We start from the raw sequence: 20,959 nt of genomic DNA, 5'->3' as shown, positions 1-20,959 counted from the left end.
TGGGAGCGCTTCAATAATCTTCTGGAAGCATGTCCCCACCACATGATTGACAAGATAGTGTTGCTCAGCTACATCACACAAGGTATGAGGCCCCAAGATAAGACCACATTGGAAAGTGCTAGCAATGGGTCTATGAAGAAGTACAAGACCACTGATGAGGCATGGCAATTGATCAGCGACTTAGCTGAATCTACTAGGAACCACAGACAGAAGCAAGGCCGTTCAAAAGCCATTGTAAAAGTATCCTCTAGCAGAGAGACTGCTGCTCTAACTCAGAGTATCTGTGAAATGACAAACTTCCTGAAGCAAATGCAATTGAATCAACAACAAGTTCAGTAAGCTCAACCTCCTTCACCGCAGCAAGGCCAACAGTTAGTCCCACAGAGAGTCTGTGGAATCTGTGCAGATTATAGCCATTATACTGATGAGTGTCCGCAGCTCCAGCAGGAAGATAACACCGTGGCAGCCACTCATAATTTCTACGACTGCCCCAACCAAGGGTACAATTAAGGTGGCAACTACAGCCATGGATGGCAGGACAATTCTAACCAGAATTGGAGGGACAACAATAACAGAGGAGGCAGAGATAATCAGGAAAATCAGAGGTGGAATAATAATAACAACAGGCAGCAGAACCAGCCTTACAAAGCACCTCACCTGAGGCAATCCCAAGGACCACAGAATACCCGACAGCAGACCTCTCAATTTACTCATTCTTCTTTATCTCCTAATGAAGAGTTGCTACAATCTTTTGAGCGGAGACAACAGACCATGGAGAATAACATTATGAATAACATTAATGCCAGTCTGAATGGTCTGACCTCTACTTTGCAAGCTCTTGTTTCACAGATTGGATCAATGCAAAATTCCAGTAACCAACCTTCAAGCTCCACTGGAATCCCCTCTCAACCATTACCCAATTCAAAGGGAGGCATTAATGCCATCACCCTGAGGTCCAGAACCACACTGCAGGAGAGTAATCAGGAGGAGCCAAGCTCACCAGAACACGCCTCAGCTGAAGAAGTAGTAGAAATAGAAGATGTTGAAGAAGAAGAGGACATACAGGACATAGCTGAAAAAGAAGAAGTCCAACCACAGGAGGAAGCACCAAGAGGCGCAGACACTGCAGAAAACACTACTCCCATTCCCTTTCCACAACTTGCAAGGAAGCCCAGGAGTGCCACGCGACGCGACCGCATCGGCGACGCGTCCGCGTCGCATAGAGAGTGGAGAGAAATAAAAATGAACAGAGAGTCATGCTGGAGCGTGGCTGGAGGCGTGCCAATGGCACAATTTTACCCACACAGACGCATGCCCTACGCGTCCGCGTCACCTAGAAATAATAACCTCGCACGCGACCGCGTGACCCACGCGGCCGCGTGCCCTTATTTTTGACGTAAAAAGGGTGCACAACGAAATATTGTGCGAGAGTGGTGCTGGATTGGTACTGGACGCACAATCTTTATCACGCGACCGCGTCGCCGACGCGTTCGCGTCATTCCTTTTCTGAAGCCCACTCATGCGATCGCGTGACCGACGCGATTGCGTCACCCCAATTTTGGTAAATAAATTAATTTGAACAGAGAGTTGTGCAGGCGCGAGGCTGCACTCGCGCCAGAAGCATAACATGGGTCACGCGACCGCGTGACCGATGCGACCGCGTCACCTTAATTAAAGCGCATTCACGCGAACGCGTGCCCCACGCGGCCGCGTCGCATGCGCTGCATAGCTCAACCTAAATTGCCAAAATATCTTATCTTCCTCTTCTCGAAATCCTAATTTTTCTTTTCCCGCCTTATTTCTTCCCTCCTCTCTTCTTCCTTCTGTCTCACCTTTCACTCTTTCTCCCTCATCTCCATTAACAAGGTTTTATTTTCTTCTTCACCCCTTTCTTTTCTATCATTCCTCTTATTTTATATGTTATCTTCTTTTCTTTTCTTTTTCTTTTCATTATTCATATTTTCTTTCTTCTTCTATCTTTTTTACATGGTGTTATCAATTTATATGAGTCATTATTCTTCATTATATGCTTGTGGATTATTGCATATTGTTTTACAATTATATATTATTTTCTTTAAAGGGTTGCTTGCATGTTCACTTTAATACTTTCTATACTTTATTTACCTTGCATGCTATGTGTTTGTGAAAAAGCCCATATGGCATTATGCACTTCTCTATGTTATTCTAAATATTCAATGCTTGCTTTTTACAAATTCCCTTTACTATTCTATTAATTGAATTTAATTGTCAATACAAACGTGATGGTTTGTTACAAAGTAATGCTTGGTCTATGCTACTCGTGCCCTTTGCCGGCATGCCAATAAACACCTTGCATTCACTTGTCATCATATGCACTAACTATTTTCCATTAATGATCTTTCACATGTACTCATGAAAATGTGTTACCGTCATTTACCTTTTAATGTGCATATATAACCATTAAAAAAAAAAAACATTGTTTATGTTAAATTTGCTTGAAGTTATATTTGGAACATGATTTTTGAGTTAGAGAACACACAACCTGTGAGATTTGAGCCTTTATGAATGGTTACATTATTTAACCATAACTATTTTATTCTTGTGTATTTACCTCTCTATGATTGTAATCTATATTTTGTTTTATCTTATATGTCCAATATTTATTATATTTGTATGCTTGCATATGATTGAGGCCATTATTTGTTTAAACTCACTCATCCAAATTAAGCCTACCCTTTTCAATTACCTTTGTTAACCACTTTGAGCCTTTAAATCCCATTTGTTCTATATTTCACCACATTACTAGCCTTAAGCAGAAAAATAATTGTATATCCCACATTGAATCTTTGGTTAGCTTAAGATAGAATTGTGTGTGCTAGTTAAGTATGGAAAATTGTGGGAACAAAAGTTATTAAGGGAATGTGTCATGATAATACAATGGGAATTTGGATACCTACTCATGTGAAACTATAAGAATAAAAAATCTATGTGCATTGATAAGCTATGTTTATTTTTATGTTAAAAAAAAAGCAATAAATAAATAAGGGGACAAAATTACCCCAATGCTGAATTAAGAATTCAAGGATCAATGCACATATGATAAAAATTAAAATAAAAGGTTGATACATGAGTATGGAATGTAAAAAGGGGAACTCTGGGTAGCTAGGCATGAATTCTAAAGTTATGAAAAATATATAGGTTGGGTTGAAGCTTGGGTTAATTAAAGATTCAATTTATAAGCTCACTTGACCATATATGTATCCCTACCTTTACTTTAGCCCCATTACAACCTTGAAAAGACCTCATGATGTTTGCATTGGTATGTTAACTGTTGTTGATTGATTAGGAGAAAAACAAAAGTTAGAGAGCATGATTAGAGAAGGATAGAGTGATTACCCTATACACTAGAGAGACTAGAGTGTACATACACCATCAGTGAGGGTTCCATGCTTGAATTTCTATGTTCCCTGCTTTCATGAGCTATCCTCTTGCATTTTTATCGGCTTTTACTTTATAAGAATTGAATTAGTGGAATTTGAATTATAATTATTTTGAAGAACTTATTTACTTTTGATCAAGTGGACAAGAATCATATAGTTGTATTCATATATGGGGGCGATTTCGGGCCCTATTTTGACCCAGTTTTTGGCCCGAAATAGCAGACTAGAGCCAGAGAACAAGCAGAAACCAAAGACAACATTCATTCTACACAGTTTTAGTTTTTAGATCTAGTTTTACTCCTCCTCTAGGTTTTCTCTCTACACATTCATAGTTCTTAGGATTTTTATTTTCTATTGCTCTTTGCATTGAATGTCTTTCTTTAATTCCTGTATATATGCTATGAATTTTACATTCCCAATGAGCGAGTAGTTCCCTAACCTGATGGGGAATTGATTGAAAGGAACCTTTGAGTTGGGAAGCCTGAAAGAAAAATTGTAATTGGGTTTATGGTTGGAATGCCTCCTAATCACTAACACCAATCCCTTTTAATTAAGTGGATTGCAACTTGTGAACGGACGTAGCATTCCAACTTGTTTGACTTTCCTTTACCTAGTGAAGGATAACTAAACAGGACAACCTTCAATTGTCAATAAATCCTGAGAGCATTCCAACAATAATAGGGATTCCAACTAATCAATTCCCAGTCAAGGCTTTTATTTACATTATTCAAATTCACCAATTTAATTTCCTGTTTGCTCAATTCAACCCTTTTTGAAAACCTCTGATTAATAAAATAGCACACTTTTCTGCAACTCGTTGGGAGATGACCTGGGATTCATACTCCCAGTATTTTAAATTTCAATTTTCTGTGACACCTTTCTAAATTGATAGGTGGATTTCTGGTGAATTAAGAACTATACTTGCAACGTATATATTTTAACAATTTTTAATTCGCCAATTTCTGCCCGCATCAGTAAGCCCATAGTAGAAGATGTCTAATTGCACCCACTCTGAAAATATTTCAGAGGGGCATTTCCTTAGCATCCCTCTGTACCTCTCCTAGGCATTATAAAGGGATTCATCATCCTCTTGTTTAAAGCCTTGGATGTCCAGCCTTAGCTATGTCATCCTTTTTGGAGGAAAATATTGATTCAGTAATTTGTCTGATAACTGTTTCCATGTTCTTATACTTGCTGTGGGTTGGTTGTTTAACCACCTTTTTGCTTGATCTTTTATAGTAAACAGAAACAGTAACAGCCTGTATACATCCTGATCTACCTCCTTGTCACATACTGTGTCAGCAATTTGCAAGAATTGTGCCAGAAACTCAGTGGGTTCTTCCTGTGGAAGACTGGAATACTGGCAGTTTTGCTGCACCATGACAATGAGCTAAGAATTTAGCTCAAAATTGCCTGCTTTAATGGGAGGTATACAGATACTACTCCCATATGCAGCAGTAGTGGGATTAGCATATGATCCCAGAGTCCTTCTGGACTGTTCATTTCCACTTAGATCCATGATGGACAAAATGAATTGATATGAATTGCAAAGAAAATATATTTTTGTTTTTTTTATTTTATTGAAGTAGAATAAACCAAATTATTAAGATAAATAAAAATAATAAATTAAAATAAAATAAAATAATTAGAAATTAAGATGTAAATTTCAAAAACCAAGAGAAAAATAAATTTGAAAATGAAAATAATTGCTTAATTAAGAAGATTTGAAAAACTTTGGATATGATTTTTGAAAAAGATTTTGAATTTTGAAAAGATTTGATTTTTAAAATAAAAATCTGAACTTTTAAAAATAATTTTCGAAAATTCAATTTAAAATAAAGAGAAAAGATATTTTTGAATTTAATGAGGAAAGAGAAAAACAATAAAATGACACAAGACTTAAAATTTTTAGATCTAATGCTCCTTGTTTTTCGAAAGTTTTGGAGGGAAAACACCAAGGAACACCAAACTCAAAGATTTTAAGATCAAACTACAAAGAAGCCTCAAGAACACCTTGAAGACTCATAAGAACATAAAAAGAACACCAAACTTAAAACTTTTTAGAAAACTAAAAATAAGTTTCAAAAATAAATAAGAAAAATAACAAGAGAACACCAAACTTAAAAGTTTGACATGAGATTTAATAAAAAAAAAATTATTTTTGAAAAATTTTTAAAAGGAGGGTTCCCAATTACCAAGAACATAAGCACAACGCTCTAGCCAATTGAGTTATAAATTTAAAGTGTTTTTAAAAAAAAGTATTTAATGTATATAAATTTTTTTTGAATACTGATAATTTGAAAACGCACAAGAAAAACAAGAAAAGACACAGAACAAGAAAAACTAAAGATCAAACAAGAAAAATAGCAAGAACAACTTGAAGATCAAGAAAGAACAATGAGCACAAATTTCAAAAATTTAAAGGAAAATAAAAGTATGCAATTGACACCAGACTTAAAATATGAATTTAAACTCAAACAGAAAAACTTAATTATTAGTTTATAAAAATTTTTGAAAAATTTAAAAAGAGAAAATAAGGATTTAAAAAAAATCAACCAAAAACAATAATAGAAGACGCAATTTTAGTGACACTAAACTAAAAATAAATTTTTCCTAATCTAAGCAACAAAATAAACCGTCAGTTGTCCAAACTCGAACAATCCCCGGCAACGGCACCAAAAACTTGGGTTGTCCAAGTAATACCTTACGTGAGTAAGGGTCGATCCCACGGAGATTGTCGGTTTAAAGCAAGCTATGGTTATTTTGTAATTCTTAGTCAGGAAATCAATGATAAGAGTGATTATATTTATGAAGAGTAAAAAGCATAAATTAAATAGTACTTGTTATGCAGTAATGGAGAACAGATTGAGGTTTTGGAGATGCTCTGTCTTCTAAATCTCTGCTTTCTTACTGTCTTCTTCTTCACGCACGCAGGTCTCGTTCCATGGCAAACTGTATGTTGGTGGATCACCGTTGTCAATGACCATCCATCCTCTCAGTGAAAATGGTCCAAATGCGCTGTCACCGCACAGCTAATCATCTGTCGGTTCTCACTCATGTTGGAATAGGATCCATTGATCCTTTTGCGTCTGTCAGTACGCCTAGCACTTGTGAGTTTGAAGCTCGTCACAGTCATCCCATCCCAGATCCTACTCGGAATACCACAGACAAGGTTTAGACTTTCCGGATCTCAGGAATGGCCGCCAATAATCCTAGCCTATACCACGAAGACTCTGATCATGAACCAAGAGGCTAAGAGATACACACTCAATCTAAGGTAGAATTGAAGTGGTTGTCAGGCACGCGTTCATAGGTTGAGAATGATGATGAGTGTCACGGATCATCACATTCATCACGGTTAAGTACAAGCGAGTATCTTAGAATAGAAACAAGCGTGATTGAATAGAAAACAAAAGTAATTGCATTAATTCATCGAGACACAGCAGAGCTCTTCACCCCCAACCATGGGGTTTAGAGACTCATGCCATCAGAAATACAATATGAAATGTGTAAAATGTCATTAGGTACAAAATAAAATCTCTAAAAGTTGTTTAAATACTAAACTAGTAACCTAGGTTTACAGAAAATGAGTAAACTATGATAGATAGTGCAGAAATCCACTTCTGGGGCCCACTTGGTGTGTGCTGGGGCTGATACTTGAGCTTTACACATGCCTAGGCTGTTTCTGGAGTTAAATGCCAGGTTGTAATCTGTTTTGGGCATTTAACTCCAACTTGTAACCTGTTTCTGGCGTTTAACGCCAGAATAGGGCAGAGAACTGGCGTTGAACGCCAGTTTGCATCATCTAAAATCGGGCAAAGTATGGACTATTATATATTTCTGGAAAGCCCTGAATGTCTACTTTCCAAAGAAATTGAAAGCACGCCATTTAGACTCCGGTAGCTCCAGAAACTCTACTTTGAGTGTAGGGAGGTCAGAATCCAACAGCATCTACAGTCCTTTTTCAGCCTCTGAATCAGATTTTTGCTCAGGTCCCTCAATTTCAGCCAGAAAATACCTGAAATCACAGAAAAATACACAAACTCATAGTAAAGTCCAGAAATGTGATTCTTATTTAAAAACTAATAAAAATATACTAAAAACTAATCAAATCATACTAAAAACTATGTAAAAGCAATGCCAATAAGTGTATAAATTATCCGCTCATCAGTTAACCATGCATGGACCTGGATCACTACATTTTTCAGGTATACTTCCTATTAAAGCAGAGATAGAACTACCTAAAGGAATAGTTTCTAACTCATTAATTCTATCCTTATGAATGCATAAATCTTTCAGAAATTTGGCATATTTAGGTACTTGCTGAATAACATCAAAAAGGGGAACAGTTACTTCAACCTTTTTGAAAATTTCTACCATTTTAGGATCAAGTTCCATCTGCTTTCTGGACTTCCTTGCAAGATATGAAAATGGGATAGGGATGGCGCCACTTGCAGCATCTGCATCCTTTGGTGCGTCATTCCTTTGTTGAGCTACTTCTTCCTCAACCTTGTCTTGTACTTCCTCTTCAGCATCTTCCATTTCAGCATCTTCTACTTCTATCACATCCTCAGCTGAGGCATGTTCTATTGGGCTCGGCTCCTCGTGGTTCCTCTCTGGCAGTATGGTTCCGGACCTCAAAGTGATAGCATTGATGCCACCCTTGGGGTTAGGTAAGGGTTAAGAAGGAATTCCACCGGAGTTTAAAGGTTGGTTTATAGAAGTAGGTAATGAATCTATCCGGGCGGCGAGAGCTTGTAAAGTGGCATTCAGACCATTTAGAGTAGAGTTCAGTGTAGTCTGCATGTCTTGTTGTCCTTGTGCAAGAGAACGAAGCATCTCGTCGTTTGATGAGGAAGTAGGATAAGTGATTTGTGGTACTTGTTGTTGGTTTTGCTGGGGTCCTTGTGATTGCCTTAAGTGAGGAGCTCTGTAAGGTTGGTTTTGATTCTGCTGTCTGTTGTTGTTATTCCACCTCTGGTTTCCATTGTTGTCTCTGCCTCCTCTGTTATAGTTGTCCCTCCAGCCATGGTTGGAATTTTCCCTCCAACCTTGGTTGGAGTTGTCCTGCCATCCTTGGTTATAATTCCCACCTTGGTTGTAGTTGCCGCCTTGTTGATTGTATCCTTGATTTGGGCGATCATAGAAGTTACGAGTAGCTGCCACAGTGTTATCTTCTTGTTGGAGCTGCGGGCATTCATCAGTATAATGACTATAGTCAGCACATATTCCGCATACTCTTTGGGGTACTAACTGTTGGCTTTGCTGCGATGGGGAAGGCTGAGCTTGTTATTGTTGATTCAACTGTAATTGCTTCAGTAGGTTGGTCATTTCACATATACTTTGTGTAAGAGCAATAGTCTCAGTGCTAGAGGAAACTTCTGCAACAGCTTTTGAATGGGTGCTCTTGTGCTTGTGGTTCTTAGTAGACTCAGCTAAGTCACTGATCAGTTGCCATGCTTTATCTGCGGTCTTGTACTTCTTTAGAGAACCATTACTAGCACCATATAGTGTGGTTTTATCCCGAGGCTTCATGCCTTGAGTGAAATAGCTAATTAACACTAGCCTGTCAATCATGTGATGGGGGCATACGTCTAGAAGATTCTTAAAATGCTCCCAGTACTCATAGAGAGTTTCTGATTCTCCTTAAACAATACATGAGATCTCTTTTCTCAATCTATTTGTAACTTCAGCTAGAAAGTATTTCTCCAAAAATTCTCTCCTGAGTGTATCCCAGTTGGTAACAGTCACTTCAGGTTGGGAGTAGTACCACTCCCTTGCCTTTCCCTCAAGAGAAAATGGGAAGGCTGTTAATAGAATAGAAGTTTCATTCGCACCCTGACGCCTAACAGTAGAACAGGCTGTCTGAAAATCCCTGAGGTGCTTAATGGGCTCCTGAGCAGGTAAGCAATGAAACTTGGGCATTAAGTTGATTAGTGTAGTCTTCAGTTCAAAATCTGCAGCCAGAGTTGGATGATGCACTTGATATGGCTGCATTATAAAATCTGGGGCTCCAGCTTCCTGGAGAGTAATCCTCCTAGGTTCTGCCATTCTATCTGCACGTGAATCAACTGAATCAATAGTAAATGAGCTTGTTTCACTTTTAGATGGTGGTTCAGATTCGCCCTCAGATGAGACTGGTGAATCGATAACAATCACTTCACCACCCTTAGAGCCTAACCGACGTCGAGCTCACCTAATACATGAAATAGTTCTTTAAATTTGAGGATCAAACGCGGCTAAGCTCGGATCAGGCAATGAACGCATTATTCAATGAAAGAAACATATAGCTCATGGTAATAAAATAAAAATAAAATATGCAAATAAAATAAAAATATGGACACTAATTAATAATTTAGCACACAATTGCAACTCTCCGGCAACGGCACCAAAAACTGGTGCGTGACAGAAGCTAGGCCAATTAAGAGATTTTTAAATAAGAAAGCAGCGTTGCAAGTATAGCCCTTAACCAGCTAAGATCCGCCTCACCAATTTAAAAAGGTCTCACAAAAATTTTAGAATAAAAATACTAGGAGTATGAATCCCAGGTCGTCTCCCAACGAGTTGCAGGAAAGGGTGCTATTTTATTAATTAGGAGTTTTCCGAGAATTTTGAGAGTTGAATAATGAGCAATTTAAATAATTATAAATTTAAGCAATAAAAATAAACTAAGAATAATTATTGATATTCTAAACAAAAAGCCTCGACTGGGGGAATGATTAATTGGAAGTTCTATCCTTGTTGGGATCTCTTCGGTGTAGTATTAAAAAAGTTATTGTTTTCACTTAGTTAACCCTTACTAAATAAAGGAAAGTCAAGTGGTTAAGCTAACCCTTATTCGCAAATCCTAGTCCTCTCCCTTAGGAAGGTCTAGCGTTAGTAAATACAGAACTAGCCAACAACGTACAGATTAATCAACACATAAGCCTTCCAACTCAAGTTTCTCCTTTTAATCAACCCCTATGTCAAGTATGGAATCTACTCCATTGACGTGAATATAACTCTCATAAAAAGATAAGAAGACATGATGAATTTTAATAAAATAAGGATTTAAAATTAATTAAAAAGGAAAAGTAATTTTCTGCACTAATAATTCATGAAAATACTCCAAGCGTAACTCTTAAATAAAGTAAATAAGGATATGGAAGAGTAAGGGGACAAAGTAAACAAACTAGAGTAATATCTTCAACGGAGGTAATGACTTCTTCAATATCCAAGAGCATAAAGCTAATTAACTATGAATGTAGAGAAAAACCTAAAAACTATCCTAATGAGGATGTATCTTAATGTGTGTTGATGCCTCTTGAGTTTCTGCATGTTCTCTGTCTTTATTCTATGTTTCTGGGCCGAGAACTGGGTTAAAACACGGCCCGAAATCGCCCCCAGCATTTTCTGTTAATTATGCAGATCGCGCAGGTCACGCGTACGCGTCATCCACGCGTTCGCGTCATTCAGCAATTTTCCTTGTCACGCGAGCGCGTCGTTCACGCGTTCGCGTCATTCGTGTAGACTCCTATCCACGCGTACGCGTCAGGCATGCGTTCGCGTCACTGCAATTTTCTCTATTCCGTGCGTTTGCGTGAGCCATGCGCGCGCGTCAGTGTTCGCTGGTCATCTCCTTAGTTTCTTGTGTTCCTTCCATTTTTACAAGCTTTCTCTCCATTCTCTAATCCATTCCTGCCCTATGAAGCCTGAAACACTTAATACATGGATCACGGCATCGAATGGTATAAAGGAGAACAAAAATATATAAATAAAAGATCTTTGGGAAGCAAGTTTTCAACCATAAAACGATACTAGAAAGGAAAAATGTAAAATCATGCAATTAGCGTGACACCACTCAATTAAACACAAGATAAACCATAAAATAGTGGTTTATCAGTGTGACACGCGAAGAAGACCATCGACGCGTACGTGTGACTGACGCGTACGCGTGACATGCACCATGTGCAGAAAACGCTGGGGGCAATTTTGGGATGAATTTGGACCCAGTTTTCGGTCCAGAAACACAGACTAGAGCCAGGGGACAAGCAGAGACTCAACATACTTCCTCATTCGCATAGTTTTTAGTTTTAGTTTTGAATCTTAGAGAGAAATCACTACTTCCTCTAGGTTTCCTTCACATTCATAGTTTTAGAGTTTTATGCTTTTGATTTGGATATTGAGAAGAGTTACTACCTCCGTTGAAATTTTCATTATTCTAGTTTGTTTCCTTATTCCATTACTCTTTTTAATTATTCATTAACCCTATTCAGATACGTATGTTTATGATTTTGGGATTTATTAATGCAAAGAACTATTTTTACCTTTAATTAATTTTCAGTTATTATTTTAATTAATTTATCATGTCTTCTCTTTACACCCTTTATATGCCTGTGAACGTTGTATTCATATTAATGGAGTAGACTCCCAACTTGACTTGAGATTTGATTAAAAGGAGACCCTTGAGTTGGAATACTCAAGTGTTGGTTTTAATTGGAAATTGTTGTCCAATTCTCTAGTCACTAACGCTAATCCTTCCATAAGGAGAGGATTAGGACTTGTGAATAAGAGTTAGCTAAATTACTTGACTTTCCTTTATTCGATAAGGCTTAACTAAGTAAAAGTAACAACCTCTTACTATTGCACTTGAGAAAATCCAATAAGGATAGAACTTCCGATTAATCTTCTCCCGGTCAAGGCTTTTATTTTAATTATATAAATTCCCTCGTCAATTTTCATTACTTTAATTAATTATTATTTTAATTTCTCATTCTCCAACTCAAAAAATTCTCAGAAAATTCCTGACTAATAAATAGCACTCTTTTGTCAACTTATTGGGAGACGACTTGGGAATTCTACTCCCAGTATTTTTACTCTAATTTTGTGACAACCCTTTTCTAAATTGATAAGCAGAGTTTTCATCGGTTAAGAACTGTACTCGCAATGTTACTTTTATATTAAATTCTTAATCGGCAATTTTTTGCACGTCACAACCCATCAATAATTAATGTTTTCTCGTTTTTCTTTAAGTTTATTTAAGTTATCTTAGTTTAATTTTCATGTTTTCTTTGAGTTTATGATCATGTGCAGTAATTAAAACAGAAATAGAAACAGTCATAGCTAGAAACAGAACACCCTGGAGCAGAGGCATGGCTGGCGTAGACAGAGTGGGGGTTTAACACCAATGAAGAGCACATTGCTGGCGTTGAATGCCAGTGATGGGGCAGAAACCTGGCGTTGAAAGCCAGGCAAGAACACCCCAATGGGTGTTCAATGCCCACTTAGAGGCACATAGCTAGCGTTGAACGCCAGCCAGGAGCAAGAGCTGGGCGTTCGACGCCCACAAAGGGGCAGGGAACTCAGATTCCCTAACCCCTCGGGATCAGTGGAGCTCACAGAATCTTCACCTACCCCACCTTCTTCTCTCTCTTCCTTTCACTCTTCCCCACACACTCTTCCTTATAAACCCTAACCCAATCACATCCATATCACTTCCCAAAACCATTATAACTCCTACCAACCCCCACTCACTTTAATTTCAAAATTTCCCACCCAATTCCCACCCATTCATTCGAACCCAACCTATCCCACTCCTATAAATACCCCTTCTTCCTACCCTTTTATACACACACCATCCATTCACTAAAAGCCCTTCTTGGCCGACTCCACTATCCCTCTCCATCTCCTCTATTCTCTTCTTCTTCTACTCTATTCTTCTTATTTTGCTCGAGGACGAGCAACGCTTTTAACTTTGGTGTTGAAAAAGCCTTGCTTTTTGCTTTCCATTCTCACTTATAGCACCCAAAGTTGGAGAATCCTCTAGAAAGAGGAAAGAGAAACCAGCTGCGTCCACCTCCGAATCTAGGGAGATGGAAAGATTCATCACCAAAGCTCATCAAGACCACTTCTTTGAAGTAGTGGCAAAGAAGAAGGTGATTCCTGAAGTCCCCTTTAGGCTAAAAAAGAACGAGTACCCGGAGATCCGAAGAGAAATTTGGAGGAGAGGTTGGGAAGTCCTAACCAATCCTATCTCAGAAGTTGGGATCTTGATAGTGCAAGAGTTCTATGCTGATGCATGGATTACTAAAAACCATGACACTAGCATGAACACATATCCCAAAAATTGGAGCACCATGGTCCGAGGCCGTCTCTTGGATTTCAGCGCAGAGAGTGTAAGGTTGGCACTCCATTTGCCAATGATACAAGGAGACCCACATTCTTACACTAGGAGAGTCAATTTTGACCAGAGGCTAGACCAAGTCCTTTCAGACATTTGTGTGGAAGGAGCTCAGTGGAAGAGGGATGCTCAAGGCAAGCCTATCCAACTGAGAAGGCTTGACCTCAAGCCCATAGCTAGAGGATGGTTGGAATTTATCCAACGCTCTATCATCCCTACTAGCAACCGGTCAGAAGTGACCATAGACAGAGCCATCATGATTCATTGCATCATGATTGGAAGTGAGGTGGAGGTACATGAGGTAATACCTCAAGAGTTGTACAAGAAAGTTGAAAAGCCTTCCCCTTTAGCAAGGTTGGCATTTTCCCACCTTGTCTGTCACCTATGCATTCAGATGGAATTGTCATAGAAGGAGACATTCTTATTGAGGAGGACAAGCCCATCACCAAAAAGATGATGGATCAAACTAGAGAGCTAGCACATGGACCACAGCAAGAGCATGTGGAGCTGCCTCAACAAGAAATCCCTGGGATGCCTCAAGGGATGCATTTTCCTCCCCAAGCTATTGGGACCAATTGCACACTTCTCTAGCAGAATTGAGCTCCAGTATGGATCAACTAAGGATGGGACATCAAGAGCACTCCACCATCCTCCATGAAATAAGAGAAGATCAAAGAGTTATGAGGGAAGAACAACAGAGGCAAGGGCGTGACATTGACGAAATCAATCACTCCATTGGATCCTCCAGAAGGAGTGGTGGCTGCCCTCATTAAGGTGGATTCGTTCCCTTTACTCCCCTATTTTTTATGTTATTTTTTTCTGTTTTTCATGTATTTTGTTTTATTATCTGTTTCTAGTGCATGATCATCTGTCTTTATGTCTTAAAGTTATGAAATATTCCATGCATCTCTCACCTTACTTAAAAGAAAATTATTTTAATAAAGAAAGAAAAGTAAGATGCATGAATTTCGAGTTGTATATTAAGAATAGTTCAATTATTTGATGTGGTGGCATTGCTTTTGTTTTCTGAATGTATGAATAAATAGTGCATATTTGATGTTGGAGTTAAAGAATGTTGGCTCTTGAAAGAGTGAGGATAAAAGTGAAGTATTATTGGTGATCTAAAAAATCCAAAAATTGATTCTTGAAGTAAGAAAAAGCAGCAAAAAAAAAGCAATAAAAGAAAAAAATATGCGAAAAAAGGAATAAAAAGCAGAAAAAGCCAATAGCTCTTTAAACCAAAAGGCAAGAGAAAGATTCAAGGCTTTGAGCATCAATGGTTAGAAGGGCCTAAAAGAAATATCTTAGCCTAGGCAATTCAAATGAGTTGCTTCCCTAACTATATGCTTGTGGTGTGAAGGTGTCAAGTGAAAAGCTTGAGACTGAGCAGTTAAAGTCATGGTCCAAAGAAAATAGTGTGCTTAAAAACTCTGGACACCACTGGCTGGGGATTTTAGCAAAGCTGAATCACAATCCTAAGGGGTTCACCCAGTCAAGTGTTTGTGGCATTTATGTATCTGGTGGTAATACGGGAAAACAAAGTGCTTAGGATCACAGCCAAGACTCTAAAGAAGCTGTGTTCAAGAATAAAAAAGAACTGAACTAAGAGAATCAATAGTATCATCTGGATTCTAAGTTCCTAAAGATGCCAACTATTCTGAGCTTCAGTGGAAAGTGAGATGCCAAAACTATTCAGAAGCAAAAAGCTACTAGTCCCGCTCATCTAATTTGAAACTGAGCTTCATTGAGAACTCTGAGATTTATTGTATTCTTCTAATTATTTTTATCCTACTTTGTTTTTGGTTGCTTGGGGACAAGCAACATTTTTAAGTTTGGTGTTCTGATGAGCAAATATTTTATACGCTTTTTGGCATTATTTTCATATAGTTTTCAGTATGTTTTGTTTACGTTTTATTATATTTTCATAGATTTTAGTGTAAAATTTACATTTTTGGATTCTAATTTGATTTTGTTTGTTTTATGGTGATTTCAGGTATTTTCTAGCTAAAATTGAGGAGCTTGAGCAAAAGTCTGATTCAGAAGTAGAGAAAGGACTGCAGATGCTGTCAGGATCCGACCTTCGTGCACTCGAAGGAGCTTTTCTGGAGCTACAAAGACTCAAATGGCGCGCTCTCAATGGATTTGGAAAGCTAACATCCAGGACTTTTCAGAAATATATAATAGTTTATATTTTTCTTTGGAAATGAAGGCCCAAAACTGGCATTCAACACCAGCCGCCAGCCCTATTCTTGGCGTCCAGCGCCCATAGGGGAGCAGCTGGCGTCCAATGCCCAAAAGGGGGTCCTTAGCCAGAGTTCAACACCCCTAAGGGACCCTAGCTCATAGAGACACTCAAAGCTCAGCCCAAACACTCACCAAGTGGGCCCCAGAAGTGGATTTTCACACCCCTAAGACTAGTCTATCATATTTCTGTAATCCTTAGTCATTAGATTAGTATATATAGGAGAAGATCACCCTTTTAAGGATCTTCTTCCTCCCCCATTATTTTCGAACACTATTATGTACAGTATGAATCACTAACCTCCTAAGGTTAAGGTTAGGAGCTCTGCTGAGTTTCATGGATCAATAATATTGTTGTTTTCATTCAATATGTCTGATTCTATTCTCTTATGCAACCTCATTCTTCATCTTATGAATTGAGGATGACCCGTGACAATCACCCTTGTTCTACGTGGGTTCTGTGCGATTCCTGACCCGGATAGCATTGAACTAAAGCTAGAGATTACATTGTGGATTCCTATAGAGCATCTGAGCAACTTTAGATATGTGACATATAATCCCATTGACTATAGGTGCGTGAAGGCTCTGTGGTGTTAAGGTTAGAATCAGAGAAGCAACACTCTCTGATCTGGAAGATCTGCCTTGTCTATGGCACCTTGAGTAGGATCGTGAAGGGGAGTGGATTTCTTAGAGCTTTATCTTTTGCTACAGTGAGAAACCTAGAGGTGGCTTGATGAAAGGACATGAGTCATCTCAACGTGGTGGATTGTTGCAGTAGAGGAGGTTAACTTGATGAGAGGATATGAGTTAATCACTTACGGCTGCCATTGAAAGAATCAAAAGGTTATTGAAGAAGACAGTAAGAAAAGTTAATCCGGAAAGACAAAGCATCTCCAAAGCCTCAACCATTCTATCACCATTGAATTCCTATCTACTTAGTAACGTTCTATTTATCTATTTTATATGCTTTTTCGTGACAAACTATAATTTTTATCCGCCTAACTAAGATCTGCAAGATATCCACTGCTTGCTCAAATCCACAATCCTCATGGCATCGACCCTGACTCACCTCAGGTATCACTTGGACGACCCGGTATACTTGCCGGTCTATCTGTGCGAATTTTACGGAGCCAGTTTTGTGCACCACAAGCCCTCAACATATCTTCCAGGGTTTGTATCATCCTCTCTTATTGACCATCGATTTGAGGGTGGTACGTGGTACTTAAGCTCAATTGAGTTCCAAACGGTTTCTGAAATACCCCTTGAATCTTAAAGTGAAACGAGGATCTCTATCAGAAACTATGATTGTAGGCATACCATACAGTCTTACAATCTTCTTAATATACAAACGGACTAACTCCTCTAAGGTATAACTCATTCAGACAGCTAAAAAATGAGCAGAGTTCGTCAATCGATCCACAATCACCTATACTGCTTCAAATCCTACCCAAGTCCTCGGCAATCTAGACACAACATCCATTGCGATACTTTTCCATTTCCATTGCAGAATTTCTAATGGTTGTAATGTTCCGGACGGTCTCTAGTGTTCAATCTTTACTTTCTGGCAGGTTAAACATTTTGAGACATGCAATGCCATATCATTCTTCATTCCCGGCCACCAGAACATTACCTTTAGGTTTGATACATCTTAGTACTCCCTGGAGGAATCGAAAACTTACTGCTTCTGTTAACACTTCTTGCCTCAAGTCTCCTACATTCGGTATGCAGATCCTTCCCTTGTATCTCCAAACTCCTTCTCTGTCTTTACTAACTTCTTCTTGTTTCCTCTATTCAATGACTTGCAACATTTTTTGCTGCTCCTGATAATTTTATTGAGCCTTTTGAATCTCACCCTTAAAATCACTAGAGATATGCAATTAATTTAAGCATACATAAATTCTTTAACAACATTTCTTCTATTAGCATCATCCAAGCTACATATAATGATTTCTTGCTCAAAGCATCTGCCACGACATTAGCTTTTCTTGGATGGCAACTCAGTTCAAAATCATAGTCCTTCAGTAATTCCATCCATCTTCTTTGGCGCATATTAAGCTCCTTTTGATCAAAGAGATATTTCAAACTCTTATGATCAGAGAAAACTTGAAACTTTACCCCATACAAGTAATGCCTCCACACTTTCAAGACAAACATGCAGCGAGTTATAGGTCGTAAGTCAGATATTTTACTCCGTGCGGTCTCAACTGTTGTAAAGCATACGCCACAACATTGTGGGGTTGCATAAGCACACACCCCAGACCTTTCAACGAAGTATCACAATACACCTCAAAAGGCTCATTAGGCTTGGGTAACGCAAGCACAAGCGCTGTAGTTAGTTTTTGCTTTAAAGCTTGAAAGCTCTCCTCACATTCTGATGTCCAGACAGACGGTGCATCCTTTCAAGTTAACTTTGTCAAAGGCAATGCAATTTGAGAAAATCCTTGATAAACCTCCGATAATATCCTGCTAAACCTAAGAAGCTTCTGATCTCCGTTACTGATGTAGGTCATACCCAATCCATCACTGCCTCAACCTTAGAAGGATCCACAGCTATTCCCTTCTTACTCACTACGTGACCCAGAAATGTCACCTCATTCTTCCATAATTAACATTTAGAAAGTTTAGCGCACAACTTTCCCTCTTTCAAAATCTACAGAACGATCCGCAAGTGTTTTGCGTGCTCCTCCTCGGTCATAGAGTAGATTAAAATGTCATCAATGAAGATGACGACGAATTTATCCAGGAAAGGATGGAATGTCTGGTTCATATAGTCCATGAACACCGCAGGGGCATTGGTTAACCCAAAGGATATTACAGTATATTCGTAGTGGCCATAACGAGTTTTGAAAGCAGTTTTTGGGATATCTTCATCTCTCACTCTTATCTAGTGATAACCAAACCTTAAGTCAATCTTCGAAAAGACTCCAGCTCCTTACAACTGATCCATCAGGTCATCAATTCTCAACAATGGATATTTGTTCTTCACGGTTACTTTGTTCAGTTGTCTATAATCTACACATAGCCGCATACTTCCATCCTTCTTTTTCACCAATAACACCGGTGCTCCCCACGGAGAAATGCTCAGACGAATGAAGTTCTTACTCATTAACTCCTCCAGATGATCCTTAAGTTCATCCAGTTCTAAGGGCGACAATCGCTAGGGTGCAATTGAAATTAGTTCTGCTCCAGGCACCAACTCAATTGCAAACTCGATTTCTCGAGAAAGAGGAAATTCAGGTTTATCTTCAAGGAATACCTCTGGAAATTCACTTACAACCGGAATCTGGTTCAAACTTTGTTCATCACCTGACATACTTGCAGCTAAATACATAAAACCCTGATACTTATTACTGCTACAGTTCACCATAACGGAATTCAAGTAATATCTTTTCGCTACCACCGGTCCTTCTGACTCTTCAGACATAAATTGCACTGATCGTTCAAAATAATCGAGCAGTACGTGATGTTTTTATGACCAATCCAGACCCAGGATTAGATCGAGTCCAGTCATCAGCAAGCAAATCAAGTCATGAACAAAGGTACGGTGTTTAATTCTAAACGAAACTTGCTAACAACCTAGCCTAGTCACAACAGCATTAGAGGTAGGAGTATGCACTTGTAGGTCATAGGCTACCATAGTTATTTTCAACTCTAACTCACTAACTTTTTCAAATGATATAAATTAAGATTTTACCACCAAATTCACAATTACCTCTAATTAGAGTGTCTGACCTCTCGGCACCATCCGCCGACACAGTAAACACATGTCTCTACTGCTAAACCCTCTAACTTCCTGTCTCTTTCTCTCTGGATAATTCCAAGACAAATGCCCATCTCCACCAGAGTGGTAGCATACAGCCAGTCTAGCTCTCACGGACAGATGATACACCCCACATCTCCTACATGTCAGGTTTTTGGGAGGATTCTGAATCTGCTTTCCTTTGCCTCGTCCTTTGTTGTTGTTATTATTGAATCTCCGAAAGGTGCTATGGCCCTGATGTGGTTGTGGAACAGAGCCTCCTCGCTTGAAATTCTGTCCTCTAGGCGCAAAGTTCCTCCCTTGATCTCTCCTAACAAAAGATCGGTGATCACCCTTGTCCAATGCTGCCTTTCTCACACAATCCTCGACAACTCTGCTCTTGTTCACCAGTTCAAAGAAAACTTTGATCTCCATCGGGCCTACTGCACTCAGAATGTCACTCCATAGACCACCTTCATATTTTATGCATTTCCACTCTTCAAAATCCTTGGAGCACCCTGACAAACCGTAGAGAACCAGCATAGTTTCTCAAACTGGCTGGTGTACTCTGCCACTGACATAGGACCTTACTTCAGCTGTAACAACTCAAACTCCTTCGCCGTCCTGACTGAATCAAGGAGATACTTCTTAGAAAACTCGGATTGGAATACATCCCAAGGGATTGCAACATTATCTCACTACAGAAGTCATTGGGTCCCCTGCCACCAATACTGAGTTTCACCCATCAGCTGATAAGTATCAATCATGACACACTGATCTTCAGGCACTTGTTACGCTCGCAAGGCTCATTTCATCACCTGAAACAAATTGTCAACTTCTATCGGATTTGTGGTTCCTCTAAAATTTGGTGGATTTATCTTCAGAAAGGTAGCTAATGTCATCGGCCCATTTCTGCCATTACCCCCATTTCCATTATTCACCTGCTGACCAAGGACCTTAGTTGTTGCTTGTTGGTGCACGAAATTGTGATGTCCAGGCTCGAACAATCCCTGGCAACGTGAGCAACTTGGTACGCGTAATCGTGATAACACTTTAATTATGTAAAATTCATGGCTCTTTCCTTCCCTGGCAATGGCGCCAAGAACATGGTGCCAATACCATGGTTCAAAACTTCGATACAACTAACCAGCAAGTGCACTGGGTCGTCCAAGTAATACCTTACGTGAGTAAGGGTCGAATCCCACAGAGATTGTTGGTATGAAGCAAGCTATGGTCATCTTGCAAATCTCAGTCAGGCAGATTATAAAATAATAATGGGTTTTCGAATAATAATTAACAGAATAGGGATAGAAATACTTATGTAAATCATTGGTGAGAGTTTCAGATAAGCGAATAGAGATGCTTTCGTTCCTCTGAACCTCTGCTTTCCTGCTATCTTCA

Source organism: Arachis ipaensis, chromosome B04 (assembly GCF_000816755.2).
Source record: "Arachis ipaensis cultivar K30076 chromosome B04, Araip1.1, whole genome shotgun sequence".
NCBI lineage: Eukaryota > Viridiplantae > Streptophyta > Magnoliopsida > Fabales > Fabaceae > Arachis > Arachis ipaensis.
This window is presented reverse-complemented; position numbering follows the sequence as displayed.